At 38.0% G+C, this 14,382-nt stretch overlaps 1 long non-coding RNA gene across 2 annotated transcripts in view; it reads right to left on the bottom strand.

Annotated features, from left to right (window-relative positions):
* LOC126646715 (uncharacterized) overlaps positions 1 to 9,228 on the bottom strand; it is a 62,671-nt gene extending 53,443 nt beyond the window's left edge. Inside the window, exons 1-4 of one of the 2 annotated variants that reach the window (XR_007630374.1) lie at positions 7,119 to 9,228; positions 2,762 to 2,829; positions 807 to 898; positions 527 to 599 (exon numbers count right to left, since the gene is read on the bottom strand). This is a non-coding gene — a long non-coding RNA (uncharacterized LOC126646715). The remainder of the gene's footprint in view (positions 1 to 526; positions 600 to 806; positions 899 to 2,761; positions 2,830 to 7,118) is intronic. The other variant, XR_007630376.1, reaches the window with a different exon arrangement.
* Between the last annotated feature and the right edge of the window lie 5,154 nt (positions 9,229 to 14,382).

Raw genomic sequence — 14,382 nt, 5'->3', positions numbered from 1 at the left:
AACCTTTCACTGTTCCATTCCTGAATATTACTGCAGGATAAATACTAACAGGAAACTGAACAATGTTAAACATACAGCTTAATGGATACACAATTTGCAATATGAAAATGTATCCATAATTAAAAGGATCGAGCATATGTTAAAAAAAAAAAATAATGTGCTTTGGAAAACATTATATTACATGGAAAATATTTTAACAGAAATTAATTTTCAATATTTAGTTGCAGAAATGCCCAGAGAATTCAGAGTTATGTTAGGCTATACAACTACAGCCATTGATTTGTTGATGCTGCTGAGGTAGAGATGTGTGCTGACTGGGGAGAGAAATGCTGATTGAGAAGGGAAAATTGGTGAATGTACAAGAAACACTGCAGCAGGAATAGTACAACCTTCTTCATTTTCCAAGAAATAGGGTAATTTCTAGTTTATTCCTCTTCCTTCTGGTGGGTTTTACTAACAGGGCATAGACAACAGAAGACTCAGCCAAGTGGTGGATAGGCACAAGATATACAAGAAACTCTGCTACCTGCATAGTGCAAAGCTGGAGCAGAATACAGAAGCACCTCTCTGCCACGGTCTTCAGTGATTGGGTAGGTGACCTAAAATTGAGAGCGGAATTTTGGTGATGAGAATGAAATAACCCAAATCAGAATACTTGAGTTCTTGAATGACTTACTTGCTATAGTCATGCTTACAGTGACAGATCCCATTAGAATTTATCTTTCAGAAAATGAAGACTACAAAATATCTTCCAACACCACATTCTAATATAGCCAGATGGAGAGTAATACATTTATGAACCTTACCTAAAGAATTTATGAAAGCAGTGACAATAAGGAGGCTCCCAGAGTCCCAATACACAAACATTTCGACCACCTGTATCTGCATCCTGTCATAACTAGGAAAGCAAGCAAAAACAGATGTATAGAAATAGGTATTTGAGGGAATTTTCTCTTTGTTTAGCATGTAAGTGTGGCCACTAGCAATCTTATAGTAGTAAGCAGTTGTATTGTCAAAAGTCTACGGAAAACGTGCCTCATCCAGAAAGTAGCTAGTAAGACAGAGTTGCCTGTTTCTTAATATGTAAATCAAAATGACTTTTATAAATAAAAACAGATAGGAAATATAGATTAAGGACTTATCATGACTATTAATGTCTAAATTTCCTTGCTCAGCACATTGTGATGAACATTTTTGCCCTGAGTATGTCTTTATCTAGAGACTGCTCTGCTTACAGGAATTTTTAGTTCTCCCCCACCATGCTGGCTGCATCCTACAGTGCTTAGGTTATGTTTCTATATAATCTGTCATCATCCAAAGAGATGAGACTGCTGTGGAGGCATTTCATTAAATACAATGTCACTTTGCTCTCTCTCTCTCTCTCTGTGACCATCTTCACAAAGATCTTGATGCATTTTAGTGCTCTGATTTCCTTAGGGACACTGCCTGTGTTTTTTAATGCATGGAGAGGGACCCCATTGCAAATATTAACTACTAATGCAAAATGCATATTCAGGAACAAATCACAGTTTGAGAAGATTTGGAAATATACTCCTGGAATTTTACAACAATGGTGGGCAGATTTGGATTATAAAAAATGCCAAGATTACTGCATTCAAACTCATGGATGCTTTTTTCTACTGGAACTTTGGGGGAAGGAGTGGAGGTGATGGGGTAGGGTCTGTTACTGACAGGTGCAAAATAAGCAATCATCATTCCACTAAAGACTAGACTTAAAAATAAGGGACAACCAATCAATCTACTCCTAACTCAGCTATTCTTTCTTAACACCTCTCCTAAATTTAGAGATTAAGACCTTCCAGCATCCAGGAGGGAGAAGCATAGAATGGTTTGGGTTGGAAGGAACTTTAAAGATCCTTTAGTTTCAACCACGCTGCCAAGGCAGGAACACCTTCCTCTAGCCCAGGCTGCTTAGAGCCCCAAGGAAAGGAAAGATCCTGGAAAACACAGTCACCTCTCTGACCTTCATGGATAAAAGTATAGTTCTATAGATCACACTTTTCTTGGGTTTCCACATGCAAAAAGTCTGATTACTCTATTCCAGAGTCCTCACAATCATCACATTCTCATTTTGCTGCTATAAAGATGATAAAAGACCCATCTAAATGACCCCAGGAAAATAAATATATCAATAGTGACAACTCCTCTTTCCTGCAAGAGCCCAGCTTCATTCAAATGTAAGGGAACATGATAAAATTTGATTTTTTAATAGCCCAGAGACCCAAGTAGGAAGAGCACCAAGTAGGGATGTGTGTCTTCAGGACTGTTCACCACATGAAAACAATTTCAATGAATAAAGTTCAAAACTAAGAACAGATAGCCCTTTTCTGATTGTTTTGATGCCAAAATCCCAACTGTCTTATGACCAATATTAACGATATACAAATATCATTCAATCCAATACCATTCCTTTCTCAGATACAAACATTAACAGATGATCCAATGAGTTCTTCACAAAATTATTTTTTCAGTACAGAGAAAAAGCAGAGAGAATGGATATCACTAACCCATCACTATCACTCATATTCCTTGCAAAGTTAATACTGTGCTTTCAGAGTTGACATTCAGCCATGCTTCTGAGGTTTCTACAATTTTCCCACTCTTTTTCTGCCTGGTCCTAGTGTTGCCACTTACTTGAAAACTATTGTTTGATTAGTTGGCTCTACACAATAAGTTATCAAATTCAACGTGCCTAAAACCATCCAAAAAAAAGCAGCAGGAAAAATGACAAGGTACTTACCATTCACCTCTGGCAGGACTTTCAAGCTTAGCTTTTTTCAAGCCCTCGTCTTCTTAGCCAAGTGGCCACTGAAAGAAGCAAAACATTCAACAGAACATCACAAAATATATATGTAAATTTTCAAATCAGCTTGATAAAAAGGTAAAAGCTAAAAATCTCAAATGTTTTTTTGCTTGATCACTTTGTGCCTTTCTTTACTGCTGCACAGATCTAGGGCTTGGGAGAGCAGATGGAGCAAAAGATGAATCACAGCTTAAAACCACAGTATTTTGTTCCTTAATTTTCTTCTTAATGTAAAGATGATTGTATATTAGGAGCCAGTGACACAATTAGTGAAAATCATATCAATTAAATCAATATCCATTTGTCCTATACCCCTCATTCCCTTATGGCATGCCTAGTGTATGCTTATTTCTATAATTCCAGAAAAAGAACAGGCTAGATTCTTCTACATGAGAAGCTTTGAAACCAGTGGATTTACACACAGTGTTAAGTGTTACTCAGCACCAAAAAAAAAAAAAAGGGGAAGGAGTAAACTGAGGCTCCCTTTGCCACTGCTTTCTCTCAGTTTTCAAAAGCAGTCTCATCTCAGGGTGACCATTATGGACTTTACCAGCAAGACATTGCAGTCTTAAGAATTACTGCAAAATCTTTTATGTGAAATCTCCAAATGCCTTGCAAATATTTATTCGTTAAATTCCATTGAACTCAGTGACATTGGATTATCAACATTTCAGAAACAGGCAAGCTGAAATATGGAAGGTAACCTTCCTAAAGTTATAGTAGAAGACACAGGTTCATTTACTAGCATATTTTAAATATCCTAGCCCTTCTCTGGTCACAGCAGTGCATTTTCTTAGTCCACTTGCACTTTTGGTGACGAGGTAGTTCATGGTTCAATGAACATACAATATCAGAGTATTAAAGAAAAAGTGGTCTGAGATACTGTGTAAGTCAGTCATGTGAAACCTGCTCAAGTTAACATCAGTCCAGTCATAAAAAATTGTTTGTGACAGCCTGATACTAGTAGAGAGATTGATATTCAGTGTCAGTTATTATTTGGCAGAAACCTTCAGTCCCATGCTAAAATTTCAGGTATCTGCAGAAAGAAAGAGTTAAAACCATCTCAGTTTCTACACATTCTTCAGATCAACACACTTGCAAATGGTAAAAAGAGAAACCACAGCAAATACCATGTGTTTTAGAAACCTCAAAAGCTTTTTTCTACATGCTTTGTGTACACCCAGACACTCACTGAATCTGGAGCATCAGAAAGAATTCACTCGGGGTGTTGTCTTATTGATTTCTATCAGTAACCAAGGAAAGCAATTTTCCAGGGAAGATACATGAAAGACCCATTCATGTCTTACCAATATTTGACTGAGGACAGAATTGTGGAAACAGAAACAATGGGAAGCATCCTCTTATACTGACCACCGAGACAAGAAAGTGGCAGCCAGTGTCTCAGCATAATCAGATCATCACTCTGCTCTGCAGTGTGGCCTGCCTTTGTTTCCTTTATTTGCTTGTTCATTAGTTATCTGTGCTGAAAATCAAAGCCTAATGGCTGACACCCATTTCTAATGAACCATGTGACAGACATAAGGGTCACATCTTTACTGCCATCCCAATGTATGCAAACATTGCTTTTGTTCAACTGCCCTTTCCACATCACTTGACCAAACTGGATAGGTTTTCTGTGGATCATATGCCCGATCAATTTATAAACATCAGCCCTTTCAGACCTAGAGGGTTTCATTGTATTGCACACAGCCATTTACTCCCCCCCGCCACTAGTAATAATGATCTGCTTTCTTTAAATAAATAAAGAAAGAAAGAAACAGAGTAAAATAAATCTAGTAAGAGTTTTAAAGATGGTAGAGTTGCTTTTGGTCTACTTCTGTAAATTAATTTGCTGCAGCTACAAGGAGAACATAAGCCATTATGACCTGCAGCGTTTCTCCAGGGATACAGTACAAAAGTGCTCTATCAGAAATGCAATCAATTCCAGAGATGACTGCTTCCTGCACGCTTCCAAGCTGCTGCTTTATAAAACAGTTCACCATAAAAGGAGCAGGAAATGCATGACATCGTTTAGCAACTGGTCATTAGAATTTAATGGAAGAGGATTAAAATACAAAAACGCCATGCTTATAGACCTTTCCATACATTACCACAGCCTCTGAAAGAAGGAATTCATGACATATTGGTAGAGCCTTAACCCTTTCCTCTACCTTCAGAGAAGGAAACATCCCACAATGAAATGAAACTCCTTGTCTTATTAGAAGGATAAGTCAAATAAAAAGGAAATCTCTGAATGAAAGCACAGTCAGAGGTTAGGTTTCTCCATTTTTATACCATTTCTCAGTCTAAAAATCCTGGAGGAAATGGAAAGGTGTTTCCTCATCTTGATTTCTCCTTAACTGTCTTTCCTCAGGTGTTGTACCATGGTATTGCTTGTATTTTAGCAGTTGTGTCGTTTCTAGTCACCTACATTGAAGTGTATGTGCACTCTCTCTTGCATGCACACTAAGTACAGTGAGAACAAACCAAATAACCTCTGAAATTATGTCCCTACTGATTTATTGTGAAGACATTTTCATACTGAAAACACCTGGTGCACTGTATCATGTGCATTGATAAAACTCTGGCACAGCTTTTTCCTAGAGCAAAGCCAGTGTTTACACCTAAAGGAGCAGAATGCTGGTGATGAAGTCATTCTTACCATAAACAAAAGATAACTTGAACAGCAGGAATATGTCAACTTCTTGAGGCTCAAATCTCTCTAAATCAGCCCCAGAAGGTTCTATGAGTCTTTCTCCCCTCTGCAAATTTTAAAACTCACAACTGCATGGAGCTGATAACCAATATCTATATAAATGCTTTCCCCACTATATGTTAAATTGCAGCTAAAAATACATTACAGACCATCTATCTTTAAAAAGCATATTACTTATCTCTTCATGATTACATATCTCTTAAATGACAAGTCTTTTCATTGAACTAAGCCAGAGGCCAGAGTAGAGGTATGTTTTTCTTTGGCAACTTTTCTGTCTCTCATGGTGCTTTGCTCTCCAGGTAAGCACAGATCACAATACATAAGCAACTGGGAGTCAGAGCACTGCCCAGCACCCAAATGACCTGGTGCATGACAGAGATAGGTAGTCACATCTTGCCATCCCGTAGTCTGAGATCATTGCCAGCAGAGTGCAGTTACAGGAATTCAAGGTACAACTGGTAAGAAAAAACATCTCATAATACCATGAGAAGTGTTGAGTCATAAGGTTTGTCTGATTCACATTAAATATTTACTGTTATTGGTTAGTTTAGTCATTCAGCTGTAATAAAGAGTATTCCCTGCAGCCATGCCACCCCAGGCTGTGAACCAGCCATGCTCCATATCCAAGGTAATGCCAGGAAACCCTGTCCCCAGTCACCTCCAGAGCAGTGTGGCAAGGACAGGTGTCCAACACTGGGAACAGCTGCCACTCCACAGCCAACACCTCATCCAAGAAGAGCAGTTAGGAAAAGGGGTAGCTGAAAGCATTGTACTCTGGTTGGAAAAAAAGTAAAAAAAGAAAAAATATTCTGGCTATTTCTGACTATTAGATCAAGCAAGCTGCTTTCTCCCAAAGCACAGAACCATCACTTTAAACCAATTGCCCTTTATTTGACAATCCTCTTACAGCTTTGGCACAACATCACCTAACTTACCATCTCTCTAAGGAGAATGTTTCAAAACTTCTACTATTGCAATAGGCCTTGCATTCCTTGCATGTCATAAATGTCAAATATAGTGTTGCTGTTTATTGCTAAAAATTGTCACGTTCAACCCAAAGGTGGATTTATTTCATTACTGTATAAAGGCATTCATAAATATATATTATGCCAAAAAATGACACAAACACCAAGACTAAGAAGACCTGAGGTCTCCTCAGCTGTTTCCCCTCCTCTTTTCCAAATGCATATTTAACACACCCAGCTTTTTTATACACCTGTGAAATTATGCAATGATGAAACAATAAAGCTTAAAGCAAAAGGAACATAAAATATCAATAGGAAATTGAATTGTGGCTGCTTCAAATGAATACCCTTTATTGTTGCAGTCGTCTAGAGTTTAGGTAGGCTGTGATGCTGAAAATCATCTAAATGACTCATTTAAAACTTCCTTAGAAAAACACACTATAATTTAACATGCATAGTTTTTTGAGAAATATTACTAATATGGAAATCACCAGCACCAGCCACAAAGGTAAAATTCAGATCTAATTGCCTATTCAAAGATCATTTTTAAAGCATTTCTTATATATAGAAGAAAGGTATATAAGGACAAAATATAACAGAAGAAAGAACATACCACTGGCTCAGAGCAAGGGCTTACCTTGATCAATGTTCCATCTCCAGCAGTGGTCACAAGTGGACATGCAGGGAAGAGAAAGAAAAGGGAGCATAAGTGATCCAGCCACTTTCACCCAAAGAGATTTTCTGATCCTGATGCAATTGGTAATCCAGTTTTAACATCAACAGATCTCTCTTCCAAGCATTTGTCCAGTCTGTCTTCACACCCACTTGAACTTCACCCACATAAAACTTCCTTTGACAAGGAGTTCTGGAGGACCACTACATGCCACACAAAGAACTTTTGTTTTGAAGTCTTTGGTTTTAGCCTTTTCTTTGTTTTGAACCTGATCCAAATTAATGTAATACCTAATTCTATGGGATCTGTATCTGAAAAATACAATAACCAGTTGATCTCCAGCATTTCTCTCCATGCCACTTGGAATTATGTTGACCTCTCTCATATCTCAAATAAATAAGTTATTTTTCAGGTTGAAGCGTCCATCTCAGCTATGCCTGCATTGTAGAACAAGTAATAGGAGTGCATTTGCAAAATAAAATTATTGATATAGAGTCTCCAGCATCCTCACCATTTGTTTTTCTTCCAATTAGAATAAAATTGGTCCTGCAAATCTTACACTCAATAGCAGCTGGATTGCACTGGGCATGTTCCAGCATTGTATTAGGCACGTTCCAGGACATGGACTGGTTTTGTTTCATCCAAAGGGAACTCAGTTTCAGGTGCTCCAAGACTGTCCTGTGTTTGAACTGAAGTGCAGTAAGTGCACTGGTAGATGTAACTTGATTCTCCTCACACAGATACTGTTCCAGACCTCTGAATTGCCCTTGTCACTACGAACTGAACCTTTTCCCCTTTAAGGACATACTTTTTTAAAATGAGAGGACCAGAATTGCACACAGCTATCAAGATGTGGGAAAACCATGAATGTACTTATTGTCATAATGATGTCTTCTGTTTTCTGCTCTATTCCTCTCCTAATACTTATGAGTATCTCTTTACTCTTCAAACTGCTGCTGAACACTAAGGTGACAATTTCATAGAACTATCTATCTATAAGCTCCCCAAGGTCTTGTTCCTGGTCTCTCAAAACACAACATTTTGTATTTGAAGTCAAAATTTCTTTTTCCTGTATGTGTAACTACACATTTATCCGTCTATCTTATTTTTGACACACACACGAAATCTAAGAATTGATAGAAACATTTCACACAGCACAAAAGTCAATTAATCAGCCTATTACGTCTCACAACTTTCTTTTGAGGTGTGCAAGCATTATTATATCCACTTAAACACTGTTATACCAATTTTCCAAGAGATAAACCCACTTGGACATGCAGACTCAAATGAGGAGGAGTTTTTCCATTAATGGAGTAATGAATTTCCCTTATATTTGCCCTATTTCTAATAGATAAAAAACTTGTCACAACTAGAAAGGAATCCTGGTAGAGCACCTTTCAGCACAGGTCCTTCCAGCTAAGAGCTAATTTGGTACCACTATTATCACCTAAAGAACACATCATGGGCTATCATGTCAGAAAAGAGCATCCAAAAATTAATTCTGCTTTTGAATTGTTTGACTGTTCCTCACCACTTGCCAGGAGTTACCTTTAGAAGGACATTCAGGTGCTCCAGGCACCAGCACTCTCTGATAATAATAAATCAAGTTCAAATAAGCACACCTAAGCTCCCTCTTTTTCACACTGAGATATTAGAGGTTTCTAGGTCCTTATCAAGACCCTTCTGACAGCTAAATTGTTTGAATGTTTCCTAAATTTAATACAAAGCTGCTGAATTTTATGAATTTTAATGCATAACATCAGATGATGAGCTCTAGAAAGAGAGTTCTTGAAAATGGAAAAAAATATACATTAAAGAGACATTGAAATTCAGATCTACATTCTGGCAGGACATAATAGAGATCTTAGCCAGCCAATACATCAGACTTTTTATGGGAACAGTTTAACTAAAAAAAGCTCACATTTTAATTTCAGATTTTCAATTACTTGGTAAAAAAACTTGCTTTGTAGCTTTTTTATTTTCTTTCTTAAGGGAAGATTTTTCAATATTGAGAGCTATGAATGTTCCAGAATCAACACAGAGAGCTTAGAGAAGGAGGATATTAATCTGAAAACCATGAGATCAAATATACTTAATTCATTCCATCTTTATTGTATAATTTAAAGATATTATATATATATATATGTATTGTATTAATGCCTTGTGGCTTTACAGTCTTGGCATGCTTTCAGGTTGCATTTAAAAAAAAAAAAAAAAAAGAAGACTAGAGAGCTTTTTGAAAATTAAAGCTTAGATTTTACTAAACTCTGATTTAAGTCTTACAAATTAGTCTTTTGAGGCAATTGCCTTTGTGCTTGGTTTTTCCCAGGATAAGGAATTTTTACTTTGTGTGATGAGGGTTGACCCAGAGCAGTGTGGATGACTTAACATTAAGGTGCACCGGTCTAAAGCACAGTGTGGTTTTGTTGTTGTATATGTGAGCTTCCTTCCCTCTGTCAGAGCCAAGCCTCTTTGCTTTTCAGTTAAAAGGCTTGTACCTTCATCTATAACAAAAAGACCCCACATAAAACAAGACTGAACAGTCCCTTGATTTGCATGAAGGCAGAAACCCTTTGGGCATCGGTGAAATTCTTGAAGAAACTGAATTACCAAAGAAATCAAAGCAATATTTCATTATCTGCTGAACTCTTCCTGCCCAGGCCCCTCCGACATGTGCTGCCATAGGAGGGGGCTGAGCAGGACTAGCTGAGATCTGTTCAAGTGCTTTGCCCTGTGAACCGTGCAGGTACATCATTGCAAGCTGCTAGTGCAGATGAAGTCACAGTAGGATGAAGAAACCTAAGCCAATACAGAGTATATCTGCGACCATACCAAAAAGGGCTAGACACTGTAAAGGCACCTTTTTGTGAGGCTCAGGAATCATCCTCATCAGTAGGGTAATATCAATTCAACTATTATATCCTGAGCCTAGTACGGTTATGACCTCAAATGTCCTCAAAAAATGTGTGGACAAGTTCTGAAGGTCCAAGTCTGCATCCATACCTGAAGGCTTTTCTTTGAAGGAGAAGTTAGGGAGGATATTCTTACACAAGAATCTTCTCCAGAAACTCTCTCCTATACAATGATTTCTTGATCTGGAGAAGTGTGTTCCACTATGAATCTCTCTTTTTCCCTAAGAAAGTGTGATTAATGTATTGCTAAGGCAGTACTTATTCAGGAAGGCCTCTCGTGGCCTGAATTTTCTTTTTCAAATCTGTTGATTAAAGATATTTTGCAGCCTTAACTTTAAGATTAAAGTAGTGCTTAGAACAATTTAAATGGAAATATATTGGCTATTTTTGGTAGTCTGTAGGGATAATCCATTTAGGCCTTCATAGAACTACATACAGAGAATAACAAAATTTTAGGAAGTGTATTAATCAACAAGTATATGTGTGCCTGGATCTATTACCCACAGCTATAATTTATACCACTGGATATCCAAGCAAATAGTACCTGGATGAACTCCAGAGAATATATGGAATAAAACCATACATTCAAGCCAATATATGATGGAGAATCCCCTTAAAACATCACTGGCATGGAACTAAACCTGTTAAAGGAGGTTTTACTATACTCCATGGATGTGCTTTGAAGAAACTTCCGCTATATTCAATTACTATTAATTCATTAGGTACATGAACTGTACAGCTCTGATTAAAAACCTTTTTCTTTTCTTCTTTAAAATCAGCAGGAAACCCTTAATAGATTTACTCTGAAGTGAAAAAAAAAAAAAAAAAAGTGATAAAAAGATTAATTAGAAAAATGCTAACCCAAATTCTTTGAGTCAATGTCTGAGTAACCATGGTTCTCCCTGAGATGAGATAGCAGATGATGTACCTTCCAAATTCTTTGATTGCTTGTCTTCAGCATGAGCATGCCTTGGCATGTCCCATAGGCAGGCAGTGCTTGCTCATACACATTGTCCTTTTCACCTCTGGAAAAGAGAGATCCCAGTGCTGGGAATCCCAAACAGAAAAGAGGGATACAGAAAAGAAGAAATGGCTTTATTTGACTAACCTGGCTCCTGACACACTGAGTTAGAAAGCCTTTCTCAGGTCAGGGGAAGGGCTGACAAAACACAGTGCTGAGAATGGATCTGGCAAAGGGGGTTCTGCTGCCAAGATACATTTGAAAAGCTGGGGAAAAAGTGGTGGATTGTGCTGAGCTTTCATGGCTCTGTGAATGAAATCCAGCCTTTACTGGTGACCCAGTGGCCAGACTGTGTAAACCCATACGCCTTTCTTTGGATAACGTTCTTTATCCTCTGGCTCTGTCCCACAGCATTTAAGAATTTAGATAGTTCTCCAGATGTTACTGCATCAGCCAAGGCTTTGCCAGCTGGAGTGAAACAAAAATACTCCAAACCTACCCTGGGAAAGGGAAATATCTCTCTCTAGGTAACTTGCTACTTCATGCTTAAAAGCCTGTCACCTATGCTATTTAGGCTTTGATAGTCACTCACAGAAATAATAAATAGTCAGAGGTATTTCAAATACTTTATACCTGTTGATTGCCTCAAAAATCAGCTAATCTGAGACAGTAACAGTCACCTCATCCTTCCAGTGCTTTCCCATGCATTAGTGAGTAGTTAGACTTCCTCAGAACAAATGAACATCCTAAACATTGCCAGCACTCTCCAAAGCAATAATGCATGTAGGTCTTTAGTTGCAATTTTATGCAGCTATGAGGTAGGTTGGGCCCCATTTGTGGTAATTCACCTGGTCAGGACTGAAAGATGTCTGTTACCATAGGAACGCACTGCTTTAACATAGACTCCTACAACCTCCCTGCTGTTGCATTTCTTGCTGAGATGAAGCCAGATTCAGGATGGATCAGGACTGTGGTGGGTAGGGCAGGCACAGCCCCTGTGCCCCATTCAACCCAGTGTAACAGGCAGCTGACAAAACATCAGCCCCTGCCCCAGTGATGCTGCAGCAGGGCCAGGCTCCAGCTTCCCCAGCCCTGCCCTGCCCTGCCTAGCCACTGAAACAGATTTTTGAAAGATCTGTTGGCATTCAATAGCAACAGGACTCTTGATTACCTCCTGAACAGAAAACTCCATACCTGATCTCTTTTAATCAAGATATAAAGTCTTACAGTGTATGCACCTACATACAAATTACTGTAGTCAGTGGACTTTTCATAAGGATTTCCTAGACTCAGTTGACTTTACGTAATCATTTCCAATACAGACCTTCTGTTCTACTAATTTTGTTTTTCCACAGTTTCTTCCTCCCGTGTGATGGAAACAAGATATTTGTCAATGAGTAAGGACAAGTATTCTTCTATGTAGGTTATATCCAATGCTGCAATTGTGACAAGTGGCTACTTCTGCTCAGCCTCCACCAAGAATCCAGACCAACCTGCAGGTACCTTTACACATGAATAAACTTTCACCAGAGGCTGCTGCTTTAATGAACCCTTTGTGCAATTCAGACAAATACTGGTCTACCATCAGTTTTTTCCACTTAAATATGTTTTAGCCTGTCAAGTGAACAAAAAGAGGAAGCCATTACTTTTGCAAAGGTAACAAGAAAAATGTCAGGAGCTCCATTATTTAAAACTGAGTTGGGCAGGGTAGACAATAATGTATGGTAGAGACCAATTCAGCAAGGAATGGACTGAACAATTCACTGAACTCCATTTCCTCACCAATTTATCGACTTTCATTTCATTTTCCTGCATCAATAAGTTTGGTTATTAAGGCACAGACCCTTGCCATTCCTCTGAAAGGCTTCAGCACTGCTTTATGTAGCAATTTCACTTTCCAACACTAAAAGAATGCTATTTTCTTTGTGATGAGGATATGTTCAATCAAACTTAAAACATACGTGAACAGTAATTTAAACAATGCCCAAAAACCCTGCTCCTCGGTTCCATCAAGAAGTCCCTATGGTCACATGCTATATTCAGATACTGGGGAGAGAGGACATGCTTTTCAAAGGAGCTCTAAAGGCCAAGAATTTCATTTTCATAGTCTGAACAGCTTCAACAGAAGCTGGCTAAATCACTGCACAATTATTTGAAAACTCAGTGTTTGGCTTCTATCATTACTTTATGGGGTTATAGAAAAAGCCTTAAAATTATGCATGGTCCAAAGGAGAAATTTAATCTTAAGGAGTTTCGTTTCTGCTAATTGCTAAAGCCAAAAGGAAGTCTGTCAAAGGCTAATAATTCCCTAGCATCTTCTGAAACGTGAACATACATTATCAAATAAGATTACGCATTACATTCATCCTTTAGAGGGCATTCTGTGAGTAAGGAATATGCTCTGGGTAACACTGAGGGTCAGATCTACTCTGGTGTGTATTTCCATATTTGCACTTAAGCTAATGAAAATGCATGACTTACACTGCCTGCAGACATTGCTCTTTGTCTCTAAATGTTTATTCTTAAAGCCTGAACTGCCCTAAATCTTCACAAAGGGATCTACGTGTCTTCTGAATTGATTTCACACGTAGCTTACAACTGTTATTTTCTGGTTTATTCTTGCCTATATATCTCACTTGGTTGATAAAGAAGCAGAATCAGTCAAAAGGAATGGTTGTTGCCCGCTGTCCCACAGGCTTCACTGGTAGGAATTGTTTTGTATCTGACTTCTCTCTTCCTAGGTCTAGTGGCATAGCTATTTTTAAATTAGGAGTTCAAGACACAAAATGGTTTGTCAGCTATGTGCAAGCTAATTAATTCTAAGGGTATTATCAGACTGTCACTCCATAACAATAAAAAAGTTACTTTGAAATAATAGTGTAGTATGATGCATAACTAATAACCACGAGTCTCTAGTTCATTCACATTAACTAATATTATTGGCTAATAATGGAAAAAATATCAGCAGGTCTATAGCACCTTACTAAATCTAGTACTTAGTCCTTCAGTAGACGTGACTTTTGGCATGGATTTCCTGAAAGCTTTCCAGATTGGTGATTTTACTGACATGGTTTTGGAAAACAGAATTGTAAAGACAATTGGATTGGAAGAAAGATGCATTGATGTAAAACATGAAATATGAGACAAAATTTTAAAGAATCTTGGATTAGAGAAATGTAAGGACACTTAAAGAAGACAATCTAAAATATATTGTGAGAATGTAAAGTAAGAAGAGTGAAAATATCTTCTTTATTGCATGAAAGGTATGGAACAGGAAAGGTATGGAAAGATGGGGTTGCGTACCAGGAAAGACAGAAAGACTATAGAATAA

Source organism: Myiozetetes cayanensis, unplaced genomic scaffold (assembly GCF_022539395.1).
Source record: "Myiozetetes cayanensis isolate MyiCay16 unplaced genomic scaffold, myiCay2020 scf1, whole genome shotgun sequence".
In the NCBI taxonomy this organism is placed as follows: Eukaryota; Metazoa; Chordata; class Aves; order Passeriformes; family Tyrannidae; genus Myiozetetes; species Myiozetetes cayanensis.
The sequence above is the reverse complement of the archived record's forward strand: the minus strand, read 5'-3'. Positions and strand labels throughout refer to the sequence as shown.